At 44.6% G+C, this 19,755-nt stretch overlaps 1 protein-coding gene across 3 annotated transcripts in view; it reads right to left on the bottom strand.

The window, feature by feature from the left end:
* Positions 1–19,755, bottom strand: part of CTBP1 (C-terminal binding protein 1) — a 226,608-nt gene that overhangs the window by 125,631 nt on the left and 81,222 nt on the right. The gene's annotated exons all lie outside the window — the stretch shown is intronic.

The raw sequence follows: 19,755 nt of genomic DNA, 5'->3' as shown, positions 1-19,755 counted from the left end.
ATTTGGCAATTGGGAAAAAAAAAAAAAAAAAACAGTTGCAAATGAGACATTTTTCCACCCCTTTAACTAGTTTTAGTAGCAACTGAAAATAAAAATAAACTTATAAACACTTCAGTGTCCTTTAGAGTGCTCAATTTAAACAGTGTATTAAATCTAAATCACATGTAACACTATAACAATTTTTCTTTTTGCCCTCGACATGAATTAGATATTAAATATGTATGTGAAATACAAGCCCATGCTGGAACGTCTCCAGAATGAACTTTATAATATGTTCCTAAGGTCTTTTTTTTTTCTTTCTTTTTTTCTTTAAGCCACAAAGATATTCAAAACTAGGTCAAGCTTACAACACCCAGCAGAAGTCAAAGGATCTGCAATTTATTGGATTAATCTTTTTTTAAAATAGCTTTACCAGAAAATGATTTTCCACTTCCTCCATGAAAAGGACAAACGCAGACTCAGATTTCTCTACCATCCTGGAAACAGGCAAGAACAACAAGAAGGTAGCAACTAAACACAGCTTTCTTCCTAGCCCTGGTCGGCTTTGAAATTACAGCTACTATCACCTAAAGTCACCTGCACCACCTCTCCAACCTGCTACGTAAAACATACGGGATTTGTACATTAAAAGAAACCAGACATTCGATTTTTAGGAATAAACATGTAAAAAAAAAATAATATATATCTTCAGTTGGGTAAGATAAGTGGGACTAAGTGGGACATGCACATCAACTCTGAATTGTGAGCAACTGCTTCTTCATTTGCATTTTATCACCTTTGCAATTCTAACAGATGTCAAAGTCAACTTTTACTCATTTTTTTCTTAATAGCAAAATTATCTTAGAAAATTAAGGGAACGAGGTACTACCCTCATCAACATTTGGGTAATGTTCCTCAGCATCCTTGCAGAAATCTGCTTGCTGCTTGATATGACTCGCAGATTCCTTACACTATTTTTTTTTGGTGGAAAAGTGATTTCCTCAACTAAAACCACATTTAGCAACATGAACTCTAAACAAGTGTAAATTTAAATTCCAGTTCCATCCCTCTGAATAAAAATTGCTACAGCCAGATCAAAGACATCAAGCCGGCCGGATTGCTGCAACGCGTGAAAAACCTGGGCCCCGACTGCTCTAGCTTTGTAAGAGAAGAGGCAGGATGCTTAACAGAGGGACTGACAGCACCAAGGAGAAGCAAAAATTTGACACGGAGACCTGAAATCCACCAACAAACCAACTCCAGCCTCTACAGGATATACTGCATGCATCTCACGTGATGAAGGTAAGGAAAGAGGGTGTCGGGTACACACAGCCTGGGTAGAGGAACCTCAGTGGGAATCCACTTTTCTACCAAGTGCGTGATAAACGAGCAAGCTGCTCTGCTAAGCTAATGGTCAGCCCTGAACACCTGACCTGTACTTGTCTCGAGCAGCATATTTCTCACACCAAAAAAGGCAGACTTGTTCTGGGAAAAGCCCCTATTGGTTGTTCTCCCCTCTCACCCAGTCTACAGGAATTAAACTGAAAATGAAAACCGGTGTTTTCTAAGGGACTGTGCAACCAGCAAGCTGGAGCTACTGCAGGAGCATGAAGGGTTCGTAATGGGCCAGGTGGGAAGGAAGTTGACTGCAGCTTCCAGATGTAAGTAGTAAGTAGTTTGTAAGTAGTTTGTTCGTTTGTAAGTAGTGCGTCTTCAGACAGGAAAGTCTTGGTCCAAAGGCTTCCTTTGGATTCCACAAGCCTCGGTCCCCTCCTGGCCACCCACCGAAATGCCTCAGCTGTGGGCACCACCGGGTGCCAGAGCCCTTCCATGAGAGCCATAGGATCACAAAATCATTAAGAAATGGAAAAGACCCCCTGAAACTCATACGGTCCAACCGCCCCCCTCCCACCGATACTGTGATGCTGGGCCAAAGGGCGGGTAACGGAGGCCATCATTTCCTCCTGGTAAAGCACCAAAGCCAGGGAAAACAGACTTCCCAAAGCATTTACAACGATGTCTAGAAATACACTTTTCTAGTTTATGGGTGAACACATCTTGGCATGAAGAATGTAAGGCACCGAGAGCATTTCTTGTGTTTACTTAGCTGACTTAATAGGGATACACACACACAAACCCAGTTTTAATTAGAAAGACACGCAGTCACGTTAAAAGGGAACAATGTGTAAGACATAAGAGGTTGTTGTTACTTCCCCGTTTCTAGTATGGAGTTTCCTGGCCTAAAAAAAAAAAAAAAAAAGGAAAAAAGTATTAAGCAACCCCATACTTTATTCATTACAATACACTGCTGATAAACCAGAGCGAATCTCCAAGGGATTCCTACAACCCCCAGACTGCTACGAGCAGCTACGTTGAACCGAAACTCCCTGTCCCTACAAAATGCTTTGCCTGAAAAGATCACTTCGCAGTTACTCAACACTCCAAACTTCCTCAAGCTACGGAAACCCAGGGCAATTTTTTTTATTGATACCCGACTCAGCACATAAACCAAAGAAGTTCAGGTATTTCCTGGCAGCTGACCCCACGCCAAATTTCCAAGCCCACATTTAGCAACTGCACGGCGAGCTATTTATTGCGATCTACCCAAAGTTGATGCCTGCTGATTCAATATCTGCTTCCCGTACTCTGCTAAACGTTTACATAAGATGATTGCTTTTAATCTTAATGTATTTGCTTTAGACGTGCCCTGACAACCACTTAGAAAAGTGGCATTTTCCTGACCAAATGAATCATTTGCCTTCCACCACTAAGTTGCGGGTCTTCATTACCAAAATAGAAAGGCTGGAACAGGCCTTGGGAAGTCTTCCTCTGAAATCCTACGAAGCAGGTACGGCCAACTTGAGATCTCTGTGACGCAAAATAAAAGGTGACACGATTTTCAGAAGGAAGCACTCCTAAGGGGAATACAATACTGGGGCAAGTGGATTGCAAGAGAAGAAATAAAGGATGGGATTCCCGAATTCATTAATTCATTTTTAATCCAAAGCACTAAAACCACTTTACGCTGAGAACAATTTTGTCGTTCTGGAGTAATGACAGGACTTTTCGTGGTTGGGGGAATGAAAGGGAAGCAAATCCCAAAAGCTGTCCTGACTTGGTGGCACTGAACTCCATTAAGAAATAAAATTCAGCTCTTTTACTGTTACATCAAGTTCTATTTGTGGCCTGGAGGAGGGGAAACAAAGGAAAAGAAAATAACCACAATCATTCTCAAAGCAAGAATCCATTAAAGGTCTGAAAACGTAACGGATAAATCCCTTTTAAGGACCAGACTTTGATTTCCAGGCCTGTAACCCAATTTCCACTACTTCCACTTGACAAACAGTGGTCAGCACTGAACCCTTCCTCATCCAAAATGTCCGCAGGAGCCTCATCCTCCTCAAACCCTCCGTGTCCTTTCCCAGCATTAACCACGTCTGGGTTTTTAAGGCTTGACCTTCACAAGGCTACTCCTTCCCATTTCTATTTTCCTCGTGCCCCTCCCTCCCGTCCTAGGGATGAGCCCTCCTCCTTCTCATACCTCCACTGAGAGTCAGATCCCAACATCCTGCTCTTTTTTCCTCTGTCCATCCCATTCCTGGATCCGAGCAAACCACACCGTCTTTATGCTGACAGCTCAAATTGTGAGCTTCTCCAGGATGAAATTAATTTTCAGCTTTGTGGAGGCACGGCACGTGCGCTCAGTAAGACTAGAGCAGAACCATGACTTCGCCCTCCATCCTCCCCGAGGCTTCATTGGTCTTAAATTATTTGTCTCCCACTCTTCCTAGGCCTTTTGGGCTCGATGCGAGTTGTGCTACTTGTATTTTGCAAATTAAAAAAAAAAGATGGGGAACACAATTCTTCCTTACGGCCTTTAAGTCATCTCCTGTATGTTTTCCAAACAGCCCTGATGACAACCGTGCTCCCCATCAAGCCTTTGCAAAATCTTGCTACTTGGCTATTTTCTTCCCTTCATCATCCATCTCTCTAAGCCCCCACATCTACTGTTTGTTCAGCGACTCAGGCACAACTCAGTTTTTCACCCTACTACATGTAAAAGATGTAATTGCAGCTGCTCACCTACGTTTTCCATCAGCTAAGGATACGCCGTACCTTTTGCCAGCTTGCTGTATTCACCTTCAAGCTTTCTGGCTTTTATAGACAGCATTACTCCTAAGCATGCAATCTTTTTTTTCCCCTTTAAAAAAAAAAATCCCACAGCAATGCCTCTTTGTTATAATACCACAAATCACTATTATTAGTCAACAGCATAAATGCCCACCAAGTGACAAATGCAGCTCTGTTTTGTCACTGAAAAACCATTTGCTTCAGAGTGGTTTGCTTCTCCTAGCCTATTTCATCTGCGAGTTGAAATACAGAGTGACCTCCCCATATGGCACTTCCAACATATGGAAAAGGAAATAGAGACGCACAAATGTTTTGTATAAACCAGGGAGAGAAATGGCAAAGCGTCCTTCAGCTTCGATTTATCTCCTTCATTCCGGTACCATGATTTAGAAAAATTAAAATGTTCCCAAGTTTTACAGACAACTGACCTTTCTGAAACACTTTTTCAGAATGTTGTTTTTGACAAAAACGCCTATATAGGTCTGTGGTAATAAGAAGTGCTTTCGTAGAGGAAAATAGCAGCTCCTGATGCTTATCAGACGACCAAACATGCCCGTGTGGGCATGCACACGCTCGTTCCCAGAACAGACCGGCTGATGACAGAGCTAATGCCTTCAGAGAAATTCATGTTTTCCTTAAAAATCCTTCAGTACGTTTTTTAAGAAAAAAAACAACGCAATAATGCCTAAGTATTTCAAATCATGTGAGTAATGATACCAAGTTATTTAACCAACGCATAGCACGACACGGGCATAGCCACAGACAATTATTTTTTATTTTCCAGGAAAAAGGGATACGTTTGGTGCCATAAAGCTAGATCCATATGGGGAACTATCACGTCCTAAAAATCTAAAAAAAAACAGGCTGTTGATCTAAAAAAAGAAAGAAACGAAACAACAAAACCAAACCGCCCTCAGACTCTTCCACCTGATCCTCTGCAGCTTAGTGCAAGAGACGCTCCTGCGCGATATGTCAGCGCCCACGGGCAGGTTTGCACATCTCCACGCGTTCATCTCCTGGAGGCTCACAAAGTAACAGTGTCTTCCCGAGGTGTCAGGCTCCCACTCGAAGCCAGGAATGGCCATCCCATACACCAGCCTTCTTCTGCAGGCGCCGGGTCCCAGGCGCAAAGCCTGCAGCACGCTCAGCGGCCTCTGCAACGTGCCCGCTGGAGGCAGCCAGCCTCTGCCTCCGAGCCTCTGTCGCAGGACCAAGCAGAGATGGACGTGTCGGAGGAATTTAAGAAGCTCCTGTGCAGACATCTTGTGTTTAGCCATGTAAACGCATCTCTAGCAGCGCCTTCTCTAGCTGGGGGGGGGGGAGGGGGGGGGAAGGAAAAAACTAAAGGGCGCTGGTGGCACCGCAAGAGGATGATGTTGATGTACAATGGAGGCAGTGATGCCACTGGGAGGATTAACCCATCCACCTCCTCTTGACCCAGGGAAGACATGTGTGGCTTCAGGAGTGCCCAAAATCCCAGGTCAGCCTTGTGCACCAGGCAGTATTGCTGCTCCTCCAGGACCCCATCGCTCCACCAGGAGAAGAGCCCAAAATGCACACGAAATGTAGACTGCAGAAAGCTCATCCGGACACTGCGGGCAGCGTTACTCCATCTTCTGTTAGAGCACTGTCACTATATGGCTTATAGCCCCATTTTTTGGACAGAGATAGTCTTGTTAATAAGTTCCTCCGCAGCAGTGTCCTCAAACCATACCTAGCTGCAAGCATCACCTCCTTCTCCTTGACAGATGTGAAAACTGAGCTCCTTTTAGGCAGAGAAGCACCGACTGCTGCCCTGGCGACATACGCCTCCTGTTCCCTGCAAGCCTCCCTGCCGCTACGCGAGCACCAACGAGCACTGCAGGATAATTAAACCTGGAGGAGCACGTGGACCAGAAGAAAACACCTTTACTAGTAAGCTCAGCACCTCCAACATAAAATAAAGAGAAATATTAATGAAGAACCACATCCCGTTTCCTACTGTCACTGGTCAGGGTACTGCCGTAGTAGTTTCCCCACTCTTCTGCTCAAAGGGTTGATCCACCCTGTCCCCAGCTACTCCCCCAAAGGCACTGACGGACTGTCCTGTACTAAATTTGGGAAGTCTGGATGCACTGCATGGCACCATCTGCTCTGTTTCCACTTTAATTCAGCTCCCACCTGGCTGGCATGGCCTGGGGTCCTGTGGCAGGAGAGAGCCGGGCACCGCAACCCGGGGCTCAGCTGGGAGCTTCCATCTGAGAGACTGCCAACATTTTCTTGAATCCATCCTTATTATCATCGCCCTCACCCCCAGCTACTGTGAAATTACCACTAATTATGCCCTTTTGCCTGACCCATTTATCTAGAAATAGCAGTAACTGGGATGGACTGAAAACATGGGGGGGAAAAGAGGCGGGAATCCGCATGTTCTGCCTCCTGGACAACTCCTTGTACAAAAGCCAACTCTGTTCTGATCCTCTCCACTATTTTTCTCTTTCTTTCCTTGCTTCTTCAACTTCTCTTCTGTATCTTCCTTTTGTTTCTCTCTGCAAGAAGAGGAATCAGGTTAGGAAAAGGGAAAGATGGAGAATGCCGATCTAAATTGCTTCACATCTTCAAAACCGTGGAGATAAAATGATGGGGCGTGGGAAGGGGATGGAGCCCTGAGGCTTTTCTTTTCCAAAGATGACTTTCTTTTTCCTTTTGGTTTATGACTGGAGGAGACATGACAGAGTAAGAACTGCTGGAGGATTTGGAAAATATTGAGAAAGGAGAGACACGCAACTATGATTATTTGGAGAATAAGAAGCAAATGCTAAAGAAAAATAAACCCACAAAATTAACTATGGTTTCTTTCCAGAGGGAAGAAGCTTTATTCAGTCTGAATCTAATCTGTTTATTTTTTCCCCACATTAATTTCAAGTGCGGATTTCAAATAAAATTCACAAATATACACGTCAAACGCAGCCGTGCTCACCATTTTAGACACAAAAGAAAAAACACTTTTTTCTTCCAAGAGGAAAGACATTCAGTTCTCCTTCCTGAAGGATGCCAAGGAATCAAAGCAGTAACAGCATGACCCCAGTACTGTAGCTAACAACGTTAAAATGTTCTCGCTCGCGAACAGCGGCACGACAAGGCACTTTTTGCTTACACCAATTCTGAAATGACAATAAGCTAGGCTAAGGACAGCTCCAGCATCTGCACTGCTGGCTGGACACGGTTCAATTCTGGTTCAGAGAAAACGGACCTCGATAATAAAAATACACTAGGTCCAACTTCTAACGTGAAGATGCCCGGGAGATGAACCACCCGTTTCTGTCCTTGCAGCATTTGAGCCATTTTCCAGGTATCCAAGCAGAAGGCGCCGTGCTAGGAGCTGCCAGCAGAGATCCTCGTTTCTGTCTGCAAAAGGGCTAGCGAGTCCTTGCCTCATCCCTCTTGCAAAAAAAAAAAACACAGCAGAATTAGGACTGTTGAGCTATCAACGCTGAATGCAAGTATGGAAAGCAAGCGTTTATTCATTTGCAGAGGTAACAGCATTGATGCAAAAAACCTAGCACAAAGACCTGGTTATTTTCTCCACCAACCAAATACATCAGTGAAAACGTTTTCTGGTTGCTTTCAGCTTGAGGTATCCTTCACCAAGGTAAAGCGTTCAGGAGGAACAGGGATCGTACTTCGTTAGTGAAAGAAAGACAGAGGAAATAACAACAAACAACTCCTATTTCTGCCTCCTAACAGGGCTGTTGGGATATTTTAAAATGGCTTTCTAAAATAAACCAACTGTTTTTTCCTGTACAGATTTGCCATCAAGGAACCAAGCCCTGTCCTTATAAGGTTACAGAAGTCCCCCAAAGTAGTACAAAATCAAGTCTATTTTATTCCTTGGGAAACAGAGACACTGCAATCGGGTTTTTTGGACAGGACAAAAATTCAGCATCAGTCTCTCCAGAAACAGCAGCGGTCGGATGGTTATGAAAACTGTCTTCTCCATCATTGTCCTCCCGCCCTTCACCCAAAGTTTTCAGTCCAGTAAGAGCAGAACCTCCTCGAGCTACAAAGCTAAGGCTGAGGCTTTATATCTACACGTAGTATTCATGCTTTGCACGCTCAGATATTTGTATTCACAGACGTGCTCATTCGAAGAATTCAAACTGCTATGGCAAGGCAGAAATTACTTTAACAGCTTGGGCTACTTGCACCACTACTGAATTCCTATCAGTACCACAAAATACTGAACATTAAAACACACCGCAGAAAGATCTCAGGAAAAATTGAATCTAAAATGGTCACAAGAACTGAAAATCGTGTCTGTGCTAAACTAACACCGAAAATCAAACCAGCTGAAAACAAAATCAATATTAGGATTAATGTTGCAGCTCTCTCTAAAGGAGGACAAAACATAACAAAAAGCTGGAGAAGTTGGGGTTTCTATTTAATCCCCTTTTTGCTTTGGCCCTCATACCGGTTAAAAAGCCCCATGAGAAGCCAGCCTCTGTGAGATCGAGCCAGGGCCTCCCTTCACCCAAGTTAAGTGCAACGCAGAATGCCTCTCATTTCCTTTTATTTATTTTAAATCACTCTGTTACAAAGGGATAGGAGAAACTTAAAAAGCCAATATTTCTAGAATACAAAGAAGCAGGAGACACGGTTATGGTTGATGTTACAGGCAGGCTGTGTTTCCGACGTCTGCAGCACTCAAAGGCTGTGTAAGTAAACTTTAAAGGACTATTGAGACAAGAAGTTATTTTCCTTCTCCTTTCATTACCCGACACTGCAGGCAGAACCCTATATAAGATTTAACTGTACCACATACAAAAGCAGCGGCACACCAGTGAGCACTTCATTAATTAAAAGCCAGAAAAGGAAGTTTGCTAAACGAAGCAAATGTTCTTATCACTCCTATCTATATTCATTAAAACTGACAGGAAACCAAATATCACCATCTGTCTACTTGCAATAAAGGCACTAAAAACAGCTCCAGGGTAGGAGAATAATATAAAGTATCAAACTGCAGTTTTTCAAGTTTCGGTTTTAAATGGACACGAGCGAAACCGATGTCAGACGGGAGGGAATAAAGGATGGCAAGCAGCGGCACAAGGGCTGGGAGAGGAATGGCACACTTGGGAACATAAAGCGAGGCTCCTTTGAAATCTCGAGACAATGAACCCAAAATTTGTTCTGTATCGAGCACTCAGACAGCTCAGCAAGAAGACAAGCATCGCGATGGCAGCTCCTTCACCTCTTTAGAAATAACCCCTAAGAAAAACAGTTGGAAAATTACATCCTGCTCCTGAAACTGCAAAGTTTCTGCTGGTTTAATGCTCGAGCGAGTCCCGGGAAACACTCGGGTTGGTTTGTTACGTGCTGACACCCTGTGTTTGTGTTTACAAAAGAACAATTTTTAAAAAAAAATCATTCCTGTGTTTGGATTACGTTTGCAAGTCAGGAACTCGGGCTGCAAGGGCAGAATGAGGTCTGATGCAAGAAAGACCAGCAGAGCTACTGACTTAGACGTGGAAAAAGCGACTACGGCTCCCAGCAGCAGTTGCAGAGGTGAACTGAAGGTCGCCGATTTAAGGCAGTTTGCAGCAGTTCTGCGATTCCTCCTACCTTCTAGCAACTGCGACGCCTTGCACTACAGGAAAAAAAAAAAAGCAAATAGAAGGTAGTAATATATGTAACAACAGAAATGAACTACTGCTAGTATTTTAAAGAGTTGCGCCTCCTGCACACCATAGCTGTGTGCTGCTAATTCTGCACAATGCCCCGTCTGCATTTCGCATGGCGATGAGAAGTGCTTCCAGTTCGTTCCAGTGCTGCATAAAATATTAGCTCTACCTTCACCGTTTTAAGCCTAAATAAGGTTAAAGTAATTTGGAGGCTGAGATAAACCAAGAAGAAAATTCATTGTTGAATCTGCCACTCGGCTTCCAAGCCCCTGCTGTGCCGAGGTACTGGAGCACATATGGTGCAGAGCAGATTTCTGCAGTACCTACAGGAAGTACAAATGGGGTGAGGAGAGGAGGAGCAATGGAGTTAAAAGACCAAATCGAACGCTTATTGATTTTTTTTTTTACTCTTATGTTCCTCCAGACCGGTACTATTTAGATTTTTTTCTTGGTAGCTTAATTTTCTTTTCTGAGAACAATAATTCATGCATATAAAAAGGCTCTCATTAATATTCTACGAGGATGCTTTTTTAGACTCAATACAATTACAACAGAGCAATTACAATCCTTCTATTAATACTTCAACAGTACTAACAGATCCATTAACTGCTCGGCATAAGAATGAGAGACATTAAAGAAACAAAAACATACCGCTACTTCTGTTTACTAAAGAAACCACAACAAAATTATACAAGGTAATAAAGTCCCCGTGTAAAAAGTTACTGTAAACCAACGCACAAATACGCCGACAGCTTCCTCTTTGATTTTGAGGAATCTTCTTTTCAAAGTCACGTGAATCTATGAGGATATGGGAAGAGCATAATTCCTTAACTGAAGGTTGAAATTCAAGGGGCAATTCTCTTTTTTTAAAAAAAAAAAATAAATATACGACATAGAGGCACAATACTTCCGTTATCTGTCTGTTCCAAGGAAATCATTTGGATGTTTAAAAAGGGTTTCTGAAAACTTGTAGGCAAACGTCGAGATATGCAGCAGAAGAGAAAACACAAAGCCATCCATAAAAATGTCCTTGGTGGTGTTTAAAAACACATCCTCCAGACCGAAACTGGAGGATGCTTTTTTCTTAAGGAGTTGTAGTATTTCTCATTAAGATGTGGGTAAAAAAATAAAGCAAAATGTTGACATGGTGATTTTATAAGCCTTTTGATAAAGGGCTACACGGTAAGAGTAACAAACATATATATGCCAGATGATTGTATTTTGAACATTTTGATTTTGTATACACATCATTAGAGCTTGTATTTTTCTAATGAGATTAGAAACTACCTAACTTCCATTTATTTTATTTACTAAAAGAATAGAAAAAAAGATTCAGGTTCTTTGGGCGCAGAGATAATCAACCAAAAAGGCAAACCTCGTTCACAGGAACAGTGAGCACGATGTGGTTTGGTGCCTGCCCCGTCCCGCGGTACCACAGCCCGTAGCGCAGGAGCGATGCCTCCAAGTAAGGACAGGAGGACAGGGCCAGCAGAACAGCACTTTTACACCCAAATTCATCCCCAGCCGCTGTACCAACCACAGGCGGCTGGTGCAGGTCACGGCCTCTTGCAGGTTTCTATAGGAAATATTTGAGAAAACCAGCACAGGACTCCCGACTCCCCGCACCTGGGAACTCTGGACTCGGAAAAGTCTGCTGTTGACTTACTGGGAAATCTCCTACAGTCCTTTTAAAAAGGCAACTGAAGCTCAATCCTGAAGTGTATCATGGCTTTTAGTTCCTCCCCGGTGCCTATACCATGAGGCTGTTTCTGAATTTTGTTGCTTTAGTTACATGAAGCTTTGTTCTAGTATTCCATATGTATACATTAATATAAACAAACCGTACTTTAATAATGTAGATATACATCAAAATATCAATTTATGAATGACCACTTTGTTGGTTTTGTTGTTGTTGTTTTCTCTTGTACCTACCTTGCCTATGAGCTGGAACAATTCCTTTGCCCAGTGTACACCTACTGATGCAGCTACTCTTTCTATAAGGTCGCCATAAAGCACCCGTTTCTCTCTGCTTGTACCCAAACCCCTTGCTCACAGCCTTTTGTCCACTCTGTTTAAATTCAGGATGGCTTTTGTCCTTTTGCACTCAAATGCATCATCTTTTCCTCCTGATCCATGCAGCAGAGCCTGAATTTGTCAGGTTTGACACAGTTCGCAACGTGACTGACTTCACTGAGCAATCACTGCAACACCTCCTCATCAATACTATTCTCGAATTCACTTCAGAGAGTCAGTAACAGTTTCCTTTATACCTCTGTAAAGCTAAAAATCTGCTTTTAAGAAGCGAATGCTGAAGCAACACCGCCCCAGTCGCAACGCCTTCGTGCCTGCCACCCGAAGCACCGCAGGCTGGTCACGCTTCCCACCCCACAGCATTCCAACACCGACCCCTGGACAAGCCCAGCCGAGGTGCACCTCTTAAACCACACAAAGACAAAATAACGCGTTTACCTTGCTCTAGGTCTTCCCAAGTCGCTGTTTATATGGCCTCGCTAGCGAGGACTGCAGCAGGTTGAGGCAGGTTCGCCATAAAGCAGCACGCAGCGCGGCACTAAAAATAAACCATGCGTGGCTTGGAGTCTGGGAGAAGTACGGCAGTGCTACAAGTGATTCAGTCTGAAAAAAAAACACTCTCTGCACACACACAGCACTTCTTGTTCATTAATTTGCAGGGACAGATGTTTGCAGACCTAGACCTGCTTCCATACAACGAAGCCCACAGCCAGGGTAAGCTCAGTTCTGTGTGCTTAGGGTCTCACACCTCATTTTCCTGCCATCTACCATCATTCTTCCCTCTGACCAAACTCAGGCCATTTCTCCACATCCTCCCTCCACCCACATTTCCCCCAAACCTCCCTACACCCACATTTCCCCACGTACAAAGGGACACAGGTGACAGAGGACCGGGCAGCAGAGCAGGGCGGCAGAAGCCCTCGCCTCCCAGGATACAAGCCAACCTTCTGCCATTTCGTGATACTGTGTTGGAATTATATCCCCCTTTTTCCCCTTTTCTTTTTCCTGCTCTATTCCCATTATTTCGCTCTACTTTACATACGACCCGTTGCTTCTCATGTTTTTATCCTCCTACTGCTATCACGGTCCTTAAGGGGAAGATAAGGCCATTAAGTACCGCACAACTGTCACTTCGGCATTATGGATTAGGAAGCCGATTCTGATAATCCTGGAACCGCCATAAAACGGGTAAACTAGGAGATTTTGCTTTTTATCGCTGCATTTTCTCTGTTCTTATATGCTTCCCTAGCTATCTGCTGCTGGTCACTATCAGAGACAGGATATTGAATTAGATACACTCGATCTGAATCAGTACGGCTGCTCTTGCAGATTTATTGCTGAAAACGAGCCTTTCTGCCACACCTGAGGATAGCAGCAAGAAAAAGAGTTACAGAGGCTTTCTTCTTGCTGCACGTAGCAACGTTGGGTGGAAGTTCCCCATTTCATCACCTACGTTCGTCAGCCTGCCCTGCAGAGTTAATCCTGGTGACAATCGGCACCTATGCAAAGCACTCAGATATTTTCTTTGACGGTGGCAGGAAATACTAAATCTAGGGAGTTCAGCACAAAATATTTCTCAGCTGCAGAGAAATGCGGGTGAAAATTCTTTGAGTACGACTTGGTTAAGAGCACCATCCTCATTAGCATAACAAAGAGAAATTATTTGTACAAAACCACCCCCCCCTTAAGGTACTCCGCGTTGTTTTCCAAAGTTATTTTCCCAGAGACACGGAGAAAGGCTGGGGTTGTGGTTTGGGCGGGCGCAGGAGGAGGTTGTTGATGTTTTAGGGAAAAACATGAAAGCTTGCCTTGCCGCTCCTCCGCTGCAGAAAGAACCGGCTGCTGGAAGTCCCAACTTCAAAGACCAGCGGTAGGGGAAAACTGCCATCATTTGATTCGCTAAATCCAGAATTTACTTAAAAAGAACGATTCCAAGGAAATAGCTGGAAGTTTCCTCAACAGCAAAAGTCAAAGTCCGAGTGGCCAAACCTTTGAACCATGCATCCGTCCTTCCATGCCAGCTCCAAGCAGACCTCCATCCACTCCTCCCAGCCTTAGCTTGCCGAGCCCCAAGCGAGAGGAAAACACGCACAGGGGCAGCATCCGAAGGACACGACTCCACAGAAGCAGCCCTGACACACGTGGCAGCACGCCCAGAAGCTCGGTCCCGCGCTTGGTTTTATTAAGAAACGCACAGGTGGCTGCACTCCGGCAAGAGGTACTTGGGAGCTCTACCACGGTGAGTCAGTAATCGCTTTTATTTCTCTGTATCATAAAAATCAACACAGGTGCCCGAGTTAGACCGCTTGGATTTACGGTCTTTTGAAAGAATTTAGTAAGTGAGCAAGAAAAAAAAATAACCTGAAAAATACAAATGAATTGGCTGGGTTCAAAACCCGCGGTAAATACTTTTGAAAGCAATGTTCTCATCTGGGAGTATCACAACAGCTGTTCATCGGGAGCCACCTCAATACTTAGTCCAACTCCCAGCCAGATTAACTCCTTGCCATTGGAAACGAGCCCTTTGCCAGCGGGTCGCCCACAGAAAGCAACGGGATGGAGCAGAACCGCTGAGAACAAGCAGCTGACTGAAGGGAAAAAAGAAAAAGCCGTAAAGCCCAACCAAATAAACCCATGACTGGCCCGAAAGACTTAGCTGAACAGGTGTACGTGTGGGTGGGAGAGGGCTGGGGGAGAAAAATAAAGAAGAAACCTTTAAACAAAGCCTCCACTGCCGTTCTGGTCACTGGAGTGGGTACACACAAAATAACGTACGCACAAACAACGTTTCCGAACAATTCAGCACCTCACCGAAGGGTTTTTGCGTTTTCTTTGAGAGGAGACGTGATTATTGATCTCGGGTTTCAAAGCACGGGACCGATGTATCACAGGGGTTATTCTATTTCAAGGCATGATGAGTAAGAACGAAAACAGGAAGGTGGCGAGCTGCAATCAAAAAATGGATCAAACAGCAATTCAAGCGTTCAGAATCCTTACACCATTTCACAATCCTAACACGGGATTAGAAATCCAGCTTAGCTACCCACACAGCAAATTAAGGTAGCCTGAACTATACTGAACAGTTCAGTGGCAGTCTTCCATTCTTTAGGCACCAAGTCAGGGTACCTGTGTATGTAATCTGGTAAATTCACCTCCAAGACACAACGGCAAACCCCAGGTTACTTAAAAAGCTCAAACCTCTGTTTCTTCATGGGCACATATCAGCTCTGGATTCACCACCGCCACCAAAGGGAAGCACGGGGCTGGTCGGTCACCCCCCAGACCCAGTTCTTTCTGCTCCTAATTTCACAGGCATTCGATTTTGGCAGAAACCTGGGGCATCCAGGGGTCCCACACGCAGGAGAAACCAGTGGCTGGTGTGGCAGAGCACGAAGGCACAGCATCCCTCTGCCACCCCAAAAAGACGAAGCAGGGGAGGCGACTACGCCGTGTCACACTGCCCAGCATAGCTCCAGCCCCACACAGCCCCAAAGCAGCCACACAAAAATGCCATCTAAGGGTGCTCACCTTCCCTTTCACCTTCCCGGCTGCACCAACATGAGAATTCATCGGAGAAATTCTGCCAACTTTGGTCTAAACTTCCTTCCGGACTGAAGAAAATATCAAGTTTTTTGCGTTTTTGTTCCCCCCAAAACAAAGAAAGCAACAAATGCCAATTTGTCAAGAGTAAAGACAATCTAAAAGGGTTTTGATTACCCAACTGTTTGGCTGAATAAATGAATGAAAGGCTTCAGGAAGTCCTTATGACTCTGCAGTACTTCTGCTGTCGATGCAGACCAGTTAAGCGTTCTCCGGTTGTAATCTTGGCTTTACCCCTAAAGCAATAGCAAAGATTATCAGCCCGTTTGTATTTGATGCCGAGATTGCTGCTGTTTATTCACGAAAACCTTTATAAATATTTCTCCAGTTCTAAAACAACAGGCGACCACGCGGTCACGTGCCAGCAATACCTCTCCCCCTCCCCTCCATTCCCATGTGCAGCCCTGTGACTAAAATACAACTCTTTGTTGTAAAACGCAATTGTGCAGCTTTCTTCCCATAATATCAAATGCCATAACTACTCAGAAGGTTTAGTTTCCTCTATTTTTAGTATTCCACAGCAAAATACCATCCTTACGTGCTGCAAGTCCTGCCAGGAACGTCTTTTGTTCACCGCTTCAACGTTAATGATAAATTTTGAACATTAACAGTACAAAGTGTGATTTAAATCAAAGCCTAAACCATAAATGTAAAAGTAATTTAAACTAGGGAACTGGAAGCAGCGATTTAAATAATTTCATTTTGCAAATACAGTTCTCCTAAAGAACTATTTGCTTTCACTGGTTGTTAGTTCTTGCTGAGTAGGTAAATAAGCTACATGCATCTATTTAAGCGATTATGAAGCTTAATGTAACTCCAGTTCTTTTATTTTTACATTTTAGTAAGTATACAATTTACTTGGCCATTTTTTTAACCAGTGATTCCTAAGTGCTTCAGAAATTTGGTAACTCTTAGAGCACCTTTATTATGGTGATCAGCCCCAGTTTCCAGAGCGCTAACCCAAAGAAGCCGGAATTAACCAGTTTTGACTCTTTCCTTCGCCAGATTAAGCGAGCTCCAGGATACCAGGACTGGTCCCCACTGCCCACCACGACCAGTTGCACCGAACTTCTCCTCCTGTCCCAACAATTACAACGATCTGCAGGCATCGGTGAGAGCGCCATCAGCAATGCAGCCCACCTGCCAGGAGGCACCAGGAGGCTGCAAGATCTGCACCAGAACAAAGAGCTCTTGCTAAGTGCTTTTATTAAGATGCAGCATTTAGAGTTATTTTGACTTATTTAGCGTTATTTGGACTTCACCTGCCACAACTCTGAAGTAAAGGTGGGGCACACAACCGCCGGCTGCTACCCTGCTCGTAACGCAGCTCGCTTCGCAACCGCCCCGATTATTCTGCCAGGAATAACCACGGTAAAAAGAAGCAGTGACCACCTAGATCGGTTAAATCCAAGCAGAAGGAAAGGAGCTATTCTAGGATATTCAACGTGAAAAACAAAGACTTCCCATCTAACTTGACTGTATTTGTAGCTCACTAACGTTATGCGGCTGCTGCACCGATACTAGAGCAGCCAACAGTCACCGCGCTGCAACCCATGGAACACAACGCTCAATTTTATATGCATATTTAATAAAAAGGGCTTTAAAAACACGTGTCCATCTAAACACTCAAGCATCCACCAGTACAGCTACCTTTACCTCTCCTCCTCCTGCGGATACGCTACTCCGTGGTCTAAGCGAATGGTCACCCAAGACTTCCCAAGCTGCACAGCACCATCTCTGCTTCGAGTACGCATTTCTAAATAACGTGCATGACAACCTGCAGCACGTTGTGCCACCAGTGCTTACCGTGAACGCCTCCGAACGACATCCAGGAACTTCAGATTGCACAGCCAGATGTGCCAGGTTGAGCCCTTATGCGTTACACGGTTTCTGCCCTAGTGCCAGACCTAAAAGGCTTCCAAGTCAAGACAGGAGGCATATGAAAAGTGGGAGGAGAGGTACAGAATGATTTTTAAGGCTTTTTATCATCTCTCCCTATTGTGCCAGTTTGTTCTTCATTACCATTTACAGCTTTTACAGCTACTCGTGCCCCACGTTGACTCACGATGCAAAATCCCATTTCCCGAACAGCGCCCACTGCTCCTTCCCCTGGGCTGCCCCTGGCCGAGGGGGAACCCGAAACACCGTGGTCCTTCAAAACCCACGGGTGAAAGGCACCTCAACGTCACCGAGCAAGGCGATGATGCTGGAGACACCACTTATTAAGGTCACACCACGTTAACAACCAGCTCTGAGCCTTTTGGGATGGGACGAGAGGCAGGATACCGAGGGCTGGAGGAAAATCAAGCAGTAGGAGGCACGGTGATACGTGATGAGACCAACTGGGTACGTGACACCATATAAAATGCCAGCTCAAATGACCCATCTGGATCCTCACCACGCTGTGGAGGGAGAGGAGTGGGAATGGGGCACGCCAGCCGTGGGTCACAGAGCTCGCCGGGAGCAATTATCCCTCCCGAAACCGAAGGGAAGTTTGACACTGAATCAAACCCGCGCCAACCCGTGGTTGCGGCCCCGGCTCCTCTCTGCCTGGCAAGCGGAGCAGGCTCCGACGGAGCAGCAGCCCCAAAAGGCAGATGTTATGGAAATTCATATTTCATAAACACAGTTAATTGTGACAAGAGGACTATAAAAATCCTTGTACTGCTTAAATTATTTCCCCGCTTAGAGCAACTCTGCCACCCGAAAATACCGCGCGCCGCGCTGTGTACTGAACCGGCGGCACTGGTGATAGCGGTAGGGCTGAATTAAGCACCAGAAACAAAATCCCCAGACCTTTAACAACTACGAATTAATTTTTCTGCGCGTAATCGAAACGGCCATTTAAAACCAAATGACATGCAATTGTTATTATTGCTCGTTTTCCAACCTAACGCTGCATGCATTTAAATACGAAAATTGTACTTCTGAAACAAACATTGCTGCTATCAGTGAAAACTGCTACTGTAAATCACATCAGCGCTAGGCAGGCGTCACCACCTTGAAGAATCCGGTAATGCCTCAAGCTTTGCTAAGAAACTCTTCTCTCTCCATCCAAAATCAGAAAGGAAAAAAACAGAAAACATCAACAACCAAACACCTACTAACACGGAGATCCTGCAAACGTGCAGGCACATAGGCAGGCAAAGAATAGGTGATTCACAGACTGCCTTTGAATAAATGTACACATTTACTGATGCGTACAGATCCTCCGGTAAGCTGTATAATAGATTTGCATCCTGACAAGCCTCCTTGCATACAATGGAGATGTATTCAAGTTATATAATTTAGGGGGGAAAAATGTCATTGAGAAAACATGATTTTCCTAGCTGGTTTTGTTTGTTTAGCAACATGCTTTTTAAGATTTTTTTTCTCCACTTTTATTTTGTAAATACTTTTTTTTTTTCCAATGCATAATAGTGTACATCTCTATTAGGTAACAGCTGACATGCTAACGTTCACTAATGCAAGTGTAAAAGTTAGAAACAAGGTCTTGTTCAGCTCAGAGGGACCTCTAGCTCTGGTGGTACACGGTTCAGAAACCTGTCCCCTGCGAAAGGAAGGGGAAAGGCTTCAGCTGCTCTTCCCCACCTGTAGATGGGCAGCTGGGTGAGAAGCGGAGGATTTCAGCTCTGCAGTGCGCACATCATCTTTCACATCTCTGCTGCCAGCACAAGGAGCAATGCCTGATCGCCCTCCTGCAGCTTGTTTACATGCTCCGAGGCATCAAAATTTTCTATTTCCCCTCCAGAGCTCTCCAAGTAGGTACCAGCCAGGCTCAGAATTATTTTTGCTGCTTCCTCAGGATGCTCTGAAGTTTACATAAAATGTGAAAAATCGCATATGCCACTGAGTCAGGAAATCAAAATAGGATAGGCTGTTCCTGGCTCTGAATAATACTTACGGAACTGCAGCTGGGTTCATTTTAAAAGTACATAACTCTTATATAAATAAACAGTATTTGGTGATTCAAAGATTACTCGATGCAAAATAAATAGTATTTGAGTATTTGGTGACTCAAAGATTACTCGATGCATAGCTACCTGCTATGGTTTCTCACGCTCGAGCACTCACGTTCACGTGGACACGACTTGCTGTTAAACCCAAGCCCAGCTCCCTGCCCGGCTGGCTGTGCAGACAACGAGCGACTTCAGAAGGTGGCCACCAAGCCGCAGCCATGCCTCTTTTCCAAGGAGCTGGGGGGCATGGCACCGCCACTGATCTCACCGACACCATCCATCACTTCCACGGCTCCTGGCGAGGTTTTGGGGCCAAGCAACAGGCCTGGCTCTGCAAGCATCACTCTGCCTCTACGAGGGGTTAGCAGCACTGCCAAACATCGATGGTTCCAACCCAA

Source organism: Oxyura jamaicensis, chromosome 4, assembly GCF_011077185.1.
Source record: "Oxyura jamaicensis isolate SHBP4307 breed ruddy duck chromosome 4, BPBGC_Ojam_1.0, whole genome shotgun sequence".
In the NCBI taxonomy this organism is placed as follows: domain Eukaryota; kingdom Metazoa; phylum Chordata; class Aves; order Anseriformes; family Anatidae; genus Oxyura; species Oxyura jamaicensis.
The sequence above is the reverse complement of the archived record's forward strand: the minus strand, read 5'-3'. Positions and strand labels throughout refer to the sequence as shown.